This window comes from Sinohyriopsis cumingii, chromosome 3 (assembly GCF_028554795.1).
Source record: "Sinohyriopsis cumingii isolate HCF-2022 chromosome 3, ASM2855479v2, whole genome shotgun sequence".
NCBI lineage: Eukaryota > Metazoa > Mollusca > Bivalvia > Unionida > Unionidae > Sinohyriopsis > Sinohyriopsis cumingii.
In genome coordinates this window covers 149,281,559-149,290,232 of record NC_142963.1, presented here as the reverse complement: position 1 = coordinate 149,290,232, position 8,674 = coordinate 149,281,559, and the positions used below count along the sequence as shown (strand labels likewise).

General features: G+C 32.4%; 1 long non-coding RNA gene across 1 annotated transcript; it reads right to left on the bottom strand.

Moving 5' to 3' along the window:
* Positions 1-1,733: 1,733 nt before the first annotated feature.
* Positions 1,734-3,267, bottom strand: LOC149804129 (uncharacterized). The gene is made up of 2 exons (XR_016420008.1): positions 3,142-3,267; positions 1,734-1,952 (listed from the first exon to the last, which is right to left on the bottom strand). It is a non-coding gene; the product is annotated as an uncharacterized LOC149804129 (long non-coding RNA).
* Positions 3,268-8,674: the final 5,407 nt, after the last annotated feature.

The following is an 8,674-nucleotide window of genomic DNA, read 5'->3' as shown; positions in this document are numbered from 1 at the left end:
ATTATTCCTGACGAATTTTAATATTACAATTGATGATGTAACATCAGTCTTGAATGTGCTGATGTGCCAAACATTTTGAAGTATCACAAGTATATCATCCATAATATATTTCAATGAAATTGCTATAATCCCAAAGTAGTGTTTTAGTCCAAAAATTCAAGGATCACTTTGTGATTCACATGAGGACCCAACATAATTGATTCCTATCAAATTATATCTAAACACAACTAAAACTCTTACCACAGAGTCTCAAAAGCTGATATGAAATAATTGATCAATGGTTTCCTTAGACTCCTTCATATACGGGCTGACCCCTGACCTATGACGTCACATAATTTCCTGGATGTGCATCATTTCAAATATACTATTATTTCAAATTCGTAAACAAGGTCAGGACTTGAACTTAAATTCAGCCAAACAAAAATGACACCACAATCAGGTAGAGAAAACCCTCAGCCATGACAAATGTCAGGCATGCAAAATCTCTACTCTCAATCACTGACAAAGGTCAGGCACGCACTATCAATTAAATACACATACCAGCGGATTCTCCTCTTGTGGTGATGTGATGTGATTTTGATTTTTAACGTAGCTTTAACAATTTTGCAGTCATATTGCTACGATCTCTGCAATGTGGCAGTTTATAGTGATATCTAGCACTGGAGCATCATGCCGCAGACATGTAGCATGATGTCCCACCCAGTCACATTATCCTGACACCAGGCCGATCAGTCTTAACACTAACGTCTTAATGCTGAACGCCAAGCGAGGCAGCTGTTAGTACCATTTTTTAGGTCTCTGGTATGACTCAGCCTGGGATCGAACCCACGACCTCCCGCATCCGAGGCGGGCGCTCTAACCACTAGGCCACTGGGGCGGTCAACAGTCTGAGAGAAATGATCCTAAATTATTAAAACATTGAACATGAAACCATGTAGATAGCCAAGGATGACGTCTTCCATCCAGAAGAGTAGTCACATGGACTAAATCGAGGATTAGAAGAGAAAAACATGGTCGAAAATATGTTATTTCATTCATAAACTATGTACGATCTAAAAGTAGCTCTTAACAAATATTTACTCACTTCTATTTTTTTGTTGATTAAGTACAAAATCTTGTTACCTTTGTATCATCCATTGTCTCATGGCAAACAATTTATTGTACGTATCGACTTAAAGTAGATAGTGTTTGTTCCTACTGCTTACATAGCTCATAATTTATGTTTTAAACAAAAAAAGAAATGTACTGTAGAAAGACTGATTACAGAAATTTTAGATTTTCCTTTTAACAGTGTAAATATGGTTCGATATAACTTAAATATAGAATACCATTTTATCAAGCTTGAGATCTAAGTTCTTCTGACAGGCGTCGATATATGTTTTTATCCTAGTGACCTTTGGTATACCTGGTCCACTTATATTTAGCAACCTGTCTGATAAATACACCCACACACGATTCGAAGGAGCCGCGGTGGTCTTGTGGTTCGCGTGGATTATTTACCATATCATCAGCCTTGGTCAGCTACCGTGTCCTTGGGCAAAGAACTTTCCGCCAATAGCATGAATAACTTACGTGTGCAATTAATGCACAAAATGCATTTCAGGTTTGAAAGGTTTATGGTTAATCACACTATCACAATATGATTCTGAACGATCATACTGGTAATTTGTTTATCATATTTATTTAAATCCTTATCTATCTCGTGAGAATAAAATATACATACATCTAAAATAAATATTAAATGTTTATTCTGCAACCTTTCTCGACTTCAAGAATTACTTTTTATGAATAAGACATGTCAGACGAGTAAGTCTGATTTCATATTATTAGGACGCCTACGTGAACCGGTAATATAATAGATGCCCTCAAATTATTGAGAGTTATTTACTTTTCCTTTGGCTGCGTCTAATATCTGACATCACTTTTATAATGTTGGAAAGGCGGCAAGAGCCCTGAAAATAAAAGCGTAGTTTTGTTATTTATTTATGAGAGGAAATGATTTACAGACTATCTACGTCTTGGAGTAAATATAAATATTTCACGAGTTAAGTTGAAACACTGTATTATCATGATTGGCTAACAATACAAACTTGTTTCACTTCACGAATTAAATCTTTCCGAATCTGCTCATAAAATATGAATTTTCTTCTCATATGTGTTTACTTAGGCAAAAACATTCGTTTGCGATGTATTTATTTCTCAATTTTTGTCCTAAGTAATATTTGGCTGCATTGCTTCATGAATAAAACGTCATGATATTTTACAATAATTTTAGGATTGCAATCTGTTTACAAATTTAGATTCTGTATATAATGCTTCAAATTGTATATTTACTCAGATTAATGAATAAAGCGATTTTCATTTTTGTCAACACATTTCTTGCGCATATTAATACAGCGAACATTGCTGGGGAATGGTTGGCGTACAAACATGACTTAAAGCTCCAACCGACCTTTGTAGCGGAGCATCACGAAATAATATATTTTAGTGATTTTGAGATTATTTATAAAGATTTTGGATTTTATAATTGGATTATATCTGTATCCTACTTCTTGCATACCTATAAATAAGGTGAGTGTGTGTGTCTGTGTTTGTATGCGTGAGAGAGTGTTTACATCAAATGGTAAATATTAATTTCCACTTTCATCTAATATGAGTTGTTTGTTTCGGTGAAATGAGGGCTAAAAAGGGTTTCATTAATATATTAAAAGTCATATACATGGAGCGATTTATACACTAAGTTGATCTATAGGGTTAGAAGTGTCAACTTGTTTAAATTAAATCAGATTCCTTAATATGCCCAAAGCTATCTAGACTATGTAGTTTGTTGGCGTAAACGAATTAACATAAGCGATTTCTGTATCGAAAGGGAGGATCTGTTAGATGTGCACATCAACTTGGTACTCGCTGACACATAAGGAGAACCCATTCTGATGCATATTTAATTTATATTTTATGCTTGACCATTTTTGTGTTTGTCTACCTGACTTTTGTCATGGCTGGGTTTGTTGTTTTTTTATACATTAGATGAAACAAATTATCTTGAGGTAAAGGAATAAATCACCTTCACAACCACCTAAAACATTGAAATGTTTATCCCTTATATATCTCATGTTAAGTACAATATATGAAGCGACTTACGTGGTGCAAGCGTCACCACAGAGATAAGCCAGAGGATCGGCGATCGGAGTGCAGGCCGCAACACACTCATCATGTCCCATACCACTGTGGACAACAGCCTTTAGCTGACGTATCACATGATTCACTGCAGAGTGAATACAAAATGCATATAACATGGGCGTACGAAAAAAGTGAAATTGACGGAAACAAAATGTTTTGTTATCTCATCAGCTGCATGTTTGAAGTGTTGTATACAAATTCAGCGAGAACAATAATGTGTAAATCTGAAGATTTTGTTCATCAAGCATCTACATATTTCGTGATATTTAACGAAAAGTTGATACATTCGACTTTGATATATACTAAAAGCCATACATACACTATCCAAAATCTTTAGTAGTGACCGATGGTCTCTTCCTGTTGAAAACCTTGATCTCATCTTGTTATCTATCTGTGACAGAATACGTACTGTTATTGAAGTATGGCGTAAAATGACATCATTAAAAGTGTTGTACTTGTGTGCTAATTCTCTATTTGTACATTGTACTATACAAATGTTCTTTAGTTAAGATAGGAAATGTTTTCCCTAAATGTATTTTCATCTTAATGCTGAATGTAACTATGTGTTCTTGGTAACAGTCGTTGAAATGTGTACGCTGGAAAACAAGTGATGTTAGCGCTTTCTTGTGATTAGAAGCGTATAAACTTACTTTATTACATGGAAGATAATGCGTTCAGTGAATACTCTACTACAGTAGTTACAAAACACAAGCAGCATGTACATATCCCTAGTCGCTTGTTAAGACAATATGCAGATAACTTGTACTCAATCTTTGACTCTATTGTGCTGCACATAGGTCCCATTCACTTCCTCTTAACATTTACTTATAACTGCAGTCGAGATAAAACTATGCTGTTTATTTTTCGTGTGGTAGTAGTGTTTGGTTAAGAGACGTGGGAAAAATAATATATATTAAGCAACTATTTTATAATCGTTATAAAATAGCTGAAACAGATTTACTAAAGTTTATATTACCAGTATTTGATACGGACGAACTAAAATTAGGGGTTAATGATATTATCAATGAAAACGTTACAGAAATTGTCGAGTCGTGGCGAAAAATAACCCCACCAGCAAATATTCTCAAACATAAAAATGACTCAATCGGTGGAGTTAGTCATATTTCACCAGAAATTGTAAATATCAGTCAATCTTGTATGTGATGCAATTGATGGCAGCTATCAGATAGATCTCGAAAAGCTAGTCAGGCTCAGGAAGGATATATTTTATGTACATTTACAACGAAAGTACCTCCTGTATATTTGATCGTACAAGGACCGAATAATCCAGGCTATTTGCGATGTCATAGTCCGCTAATATCAAGGATACATTTTAAACCTTCTGAGAAATCTGTCCGGTTACTTGATTTACGAATTTAAATTTTGAATATAATTATCTACGTAAGATATTAACTATTTCACGGGAAAATTCAAATCATCAAACAATTTCAATAAGATTGGATAAATCAAAATAATCTCATCGAAATTTGTTTGTATAATAATAATTTCATAAATGAATATATATTTGTATCAGGTTTTCTAAACTGATTTTTCGTTAATTTGATGGGGTAAATATTACTAAAATAATGAAAATCAATTAGATTTTATACTTTTCATGAGATAAATTGTACTAAAAGACAAAAATCAATTAGATTATACAATTTTGATGGGGTAAAGAGTACTAAATAATGAAAATCAGTTAGATTTTATAACTTTGATGGTTAAATAGTACTACAATAATACAAATCTCATCAAAAACAATTTTTTATTTTTATTGCAGAAATAATACCTATAATATTTTCATAATTTATTATATAATAAAATTATATTTAAATAGTATTCGTCAACCAACATGATATAATACAAAATTTGTAATGTATCGCAAACACAACTTTATCATTACAAAATAAATATTTCACTTACCTCTGTTCATTTCAGAATATACTTCCAAACTGACTGAGATAGAGCGAGTCTGTGCTTTTATAGTCAACGCAATTCTGGAAATCACCCATCTTTCCAGAATGTTCCAGAAAATTACGAGATTGCGTTATTCTACAAATCCACGGTATTTTGGAATGTTCTAGAAAATACGTGATTGAGTTATTCTTAAAATAACATTCATTCCAGAATGCTCTGTGTAGACACTAAAAGGCACATAATCGCTCAATCTCAGCCCTTCTGGAAGTGCATCTGGAGTGAACAGAGGTAAGTTAAATATTTTCTCAAATGTGTTGTGTTAATTATCACGCGGATAGTTAAATTATTGTATATTTGTAGAATTAGTTTACGTGAACACAAAGAACAAATGAGGCCAATTACGCAGTAACAAGCGAAATAACTACTTAATTACTCTACCGGAGAGAGCTTAGCATGACATAGTTATCTCCTTTCATCAATACTGAAGTGGTATAGCAATGTATATTCTTGTCACACGAACGATATAGTTATTAGAATAACTAAATAATTATTTTATATCGATATTCTTGTGACTAGTGAAACTTCATCATAAAAGATAGAAACATCAGAATGATTAGATAACTTATATCGATGATACTTTAATCAACATAAAAATACCTAACATATTTTGTGATTGGGCAATCCTCCATAATAATATATATTATATATGATTATAGAAGTTTCCACATCAACGATAGAAGCTTCAGAACGTAGAATAAACTGTTCCATCATAATTATTTTAACAATAGGTATATGAATATCGTCAATCTCTTTCATCAGACAAACATATGAACCATTTGTTGACACTCCATATATAAGAAATTTTAATATCACCGAATGGTCATTCGTTCCAAAATATAATCTCTCTTTACTGATATTAATTACCATACTGATGGTTAAATTATTGTATATAATTAATTACTGAATGTTGACACAAACCTAAATAGTTAGTAATATAATTTTAGTAACAACAAGCAATGTAACTACTTAATTACTCTACCGGAGATATCTTAGCTTGTCGTAGTTATATCCCTTCAACAATAATGAATAGTTCTGATTTGTTTACATTTATTTGAAAAAGCAGATATGATAATATCTTCTGCGTCACGCTGAACCGAAAGCATGCAAATATCAAAATATTTGCCAGCTGCAATCATTGATTTAACTATTATTTCTTCACCCGTCTATACATTTATTGATGGAACTGCTTTTGCGATCCTACTTCGATGGCCAGTTTTTCCAAATTTACAATTTTGGCTGTTAGTAATGGCTCATAAATAATCTAAAGAGTTTTTCTCCATTAATATAATCAATCACTAGACCGTCTTCGATTACCCCCCGAAAAAATTCGTACACGAATTTATGACAAAGGTATATTTTATGCCCACCGGTACTGAATATGAGATAAGCAGCATTGGCGACAAAACCGACTGGTTTTTTTAGTCGTCAATATCTGGTGATACGATCACGAGATTTCTCGTAATTCTTGAAGATAGGATGTTTTACAAATTATTTGTGTTTCATTTATAAATAATATCATTTGTTTAAATAATCATTTGTCTAAATGATTATCTTGAACATCTAGCAAGATAGTCTCAGCGTTTCCTATAACTTTGTCATTATTATAATTTTTTATCATAATATCTTTTCAGTTCTCTGTATTTTTACCACCACACTGCATAAACAACTGAGATTTTCCTTTAACATTTCAAAATTGGTTTAGGTCCTAAACTCCCTCTCCCTCTACTTTGTAAATGATAGTCGCAGAATTCATTTACGAAAGCTTTGTTACGGGGAATTTGCATTTTTTCTTTGTTTGAATGATTATATATATATATATATATATATATATATATATATATATATATATATATATATATATATATATATATAATTTAAATATTTGTCTTATTATAATATGAAAGAGTTATTATCAGTGATTAAAATTATGCCTCAATATAAATTCGATCTTGATAGAAGAACCATGACCCACGATCACGAACTCTGATTGATTTGACGGAAACTCTGATTTAAAGTATTCCTGATGCTGAAAAAGAATTTCGCAACGTTGATGCATCTCATGTGTGGTCAACGTTGAAAATTATACGCAATAACACCGAAGTCATCAATGCTATAATGCACGACCAACGAGCAGCAATGATTATTAATTATCTCGATAATTAAATCTATTTTTTCAGAGTAACGTTTATTAAGGAAGTAGATGATACTTGGATTATCAGTGGCAAACGTGACCCTGTCCTTCAAAATGAGAAAACTACCGTGTTAAGTAAAAATTCCAAACCAAGATTGTTGACTGTATTGACAAACCGTATTACGAAAGAGCGTATCCTGTGACCAGAGTTATTTATGGAATTTATCCACTGAGTGAGAAACCGAACATTCATGATCTAAACCGGTTGAAATGTTCGTCCTTGACTTTGCAAAGACTAAATTGTCTAGACGAATGAGTACCGGAACAGTTTACAAACGCGATAAGTGAAAATGGTTTGCCGGATCAGCGACTTGAATAAATGAACAAACTGGCTGACTCAGTCAAGAATAAAGGAGCTACAATAAACGATGTTGCTGAATTAGGAAAGAAATTAAAATTCCCTATAACATTAAGAACAATAACCGGAGAGATTTTATACAAATCAAAGTATAAATCGAAAAGAGTATCGATTGAAATTATTGATCATAAAGCACATGCATAAACTGCACGTAATCGAATTGTTAAATTTTATAACTGTGATTTATTTAATTTAATTATAGAAATAAGTAAGAACTATCCTATATCCGTGTAGTTATTTCAAAGCTCAGATAATTGAAATATGATCAGTTTGTACAACCTAATGGAGATATTTATCACACAGAATCTCTCCATGAAGAAATGAAGAATTAGGACATTCAACACACAAGATGACCAGACTATCGAGAAACGTACCATTACCAGATTTTTTTTGACTGGATTTGATTGTATCGAGTCATTTAAGTTTCCTGAAAATCTTCATCCGATTTGTTATGTCTGGTTTGGCAAACACATTTCAGAAAACAAATATGGGCACCAGACATATTATTACGATATATGCTTGCTGGAAAAGTACTGTTATTGCTAAGAGTATGTGAAACAATTATATCATCCGCAGAAAGAAGTTTGGTTACCGCAACAAAGGAAATATTCTGATGATGAAAATCTTGATATAACTAATTTTCAGATTAAATTTTTAAAAAATCTTGGCAGAAAAAGAGTCGCTAAAAAAGGATCATATGATCATAATCGATATGGTACAATATTAATTATTGCTGATACAACGAATATAAACACATTTATAAGTCGAAGTAATGTTAAAATATCAGACGGAACTTAATTAGTACAATTGTGAGTTATATAGATGATGAGTCACCGCAGTTTACACTTTTAAGATCTTTAATGCTCGCGTACATTTCGATAAATCTGTTATCGATGATAACTAGAATTTCTGAGTTTGCTGTTAGAGTCGCTACGGATTCGTTTTACATCAATGCAAAAATGCAGGAT